This window comes from Lathamus discolor, chromosome 6 (genome assembly GCF_037157495.1).
Source record: "Lathamus discolor isolate bLatDis1 chromosome 6, bLatDis1.hap1, whole genome shotgun sequence".
Lineage (NCBI taxonomy): Eukaryota > Metazoa > Chordata > Aves > Psittaciformes > Psittacidae > Lathamus > Lathamus discolor.
The window spans coordinates 46,911,215-46,913,398 of record NC_088889.1 but is presented as its reverse complement, the minus strand read 5'-3'; positions in this window follow the sequence as shown (position 1 = coordinate 46,913,398).

The window sequence follows — 2,184 nt, the reverse complement described above, 5'->3', positions numbered from 1 at the left end:
AAATTAAGAGACATTTCATCGTCGATTATAAAATAAGCTTCAGATCAGCTTTACTTACAGCCCTGAAAATGACTGCTGGGACTCTGATGTCAGATTCACAGAACTAGTTCCAAGGTTTTTTTGTTTGCTCATAAGTTGCTGAACAGATTAGCGGCATGGTTTTGTTCAGTGAATGCAAATGTGCCAATAAAAAGAAGCACATTGCCATTTCCCCTCCTAAATAATTCGCTAAGCATTTTTATATTACTTTTTTTCTGTGGGCTGACAACTTTATATTCTTTACTACCAAGTTTATTATGAGCCTGTATTATCTTTTAAAAAGTGTATGTATGTTAGTGTGTATGTATATAAACATGCACTTCCACAGTAAGTTTTGTGGCACAAAGCAAATCCTATAAACTGCTCAGTTGCATAGTATTTTTTTATTTAAACTAGGGTCATAAATATTTCTTTACCAGACAAAACCAATGTTGCACGGCAATACACTTTATTTTGCATAGGTTCGTTCAAGCACATTGTGTCTCAAATAGGTTAGAAGTAATTAACACACTTGCAGACTTTAAAATTATCTAAAAAGGTTTTAATTTAGTGAAAATTCTAAGCACTATAGCAATATACGTGCTCCTTAATTCACATGCATCATAAATGTAAGAGCGTGATTGCACCTGTAAGAGCTGAGCAGCCATTTACATTCCTGTAAATATTGGTTTGGTGGAGTGAGCTCTTAATAAGGGTTATTAATAAGTTAGTAAGTTGGTATCTTTGTTTAGTGATTCTGGAAGCCCAGTACTGGTCATCACTGCAATGATTCTCTATCAAAATTCTCTCTATATACATGTTTGGACTGTTGTTGGAGCAGTAGGAGGGACAACTTTGTTGGTGCTTTTTTCTTGTTTGTTTTAATTAATATGGGACTAGCAATCCCAGTACAGAAAGGCAGCTCTATTATGAAACTGAAATAATTAATCTAATTATCATGGTGTAATAGCTATACTTTATTAAAACTTCACAATAGTGTCGTGTCTTCCTGGTGAAACACTCAAGGCTGCCTGATGGACTCAGCAGATGGCTGCTCACCACTACGCGTTTGATTTCTTCAGCAGGCAGTTCCTGTAAGACGCATTGAGTTGTACAGTGTGAGTTTTAAAGACAAAACCGTCTCTAAAATTGTGTAACTTTTCCTTTGCCTGCTCTGTGCAGAGCTGTCATAGACAGAAGGGCAGCTCTTCAGGCCCTGCCAGGATCGCAGCAGCCACCAGGATCCCTGTTGAGGTCAGTTTGCTGTGCTGGATTATCGCATTCCCATCCAGGAGGTGTAATGACCTGAAGTGCTTTCAGAAATCAGACACAGGATTTCTGATACTATTAAGCAAGCAATACTTCTTTGTCCCTCCCTTTTTAAGCCTGCTGTTCACTGTACACGCATTTTATTGTGTGCTGATCCTTAGTGAGAGTTTAAAAGACAAAATGCCTTCATGATTGCTTCATTTTTGTGATTAAAATTGATTTTACTGGAGCTAATAAGGACAGAATATAGCTCAGATTACTTCAAAAGTATTGGTAAGACAGTTGAGTGTCTGAAGAAACACCAGTTTCTTAGGAATGGAAGTCAAGCCTCTGCCCAACTGGAAGCCTTGTGGCAGCATCCAGGGACTGTCTGGGGGACTAGGTGGAAGGAATGACCATTTTATGGATTCTGGGCCACTGGGCATCAGTGGCTTCTAATTTCAGATTCATGCCATGATATATAGGGATTTTCCTGGATTGGAGACAACCTTTGCAACTCTGTAACTCTCAATACCTGTGTGAAGACTAAGCAGGAGTGCAAATAAAAAGAGTAAGCTTAAGAAGCTGAAAGTACAAGTTCTCTCATGTGAACAGCTGGATTACTCCCATCCCATTCCAGGCACTGGAAGCAGAAGGAGCTCTATGATTGACATAAACTCCTCAATTTTCTGTCATGTGCGAGTATAAACCCCACTGCATTGCATACTATTTAGTTTTCTCTTCCAGAACTTCTTTAACGAGGAAATATGATGAAAGACATGATAGTTCAGCTTAGAATGTTACGGAGTTTTGCAATCTACCCATAAATGACGTGAGAGGACCGACTCTCTGCATACCTAATCTATTACAAATTACTAAATGCTGGGATAGAAAAAGCATATGCCATACAGAGTCATA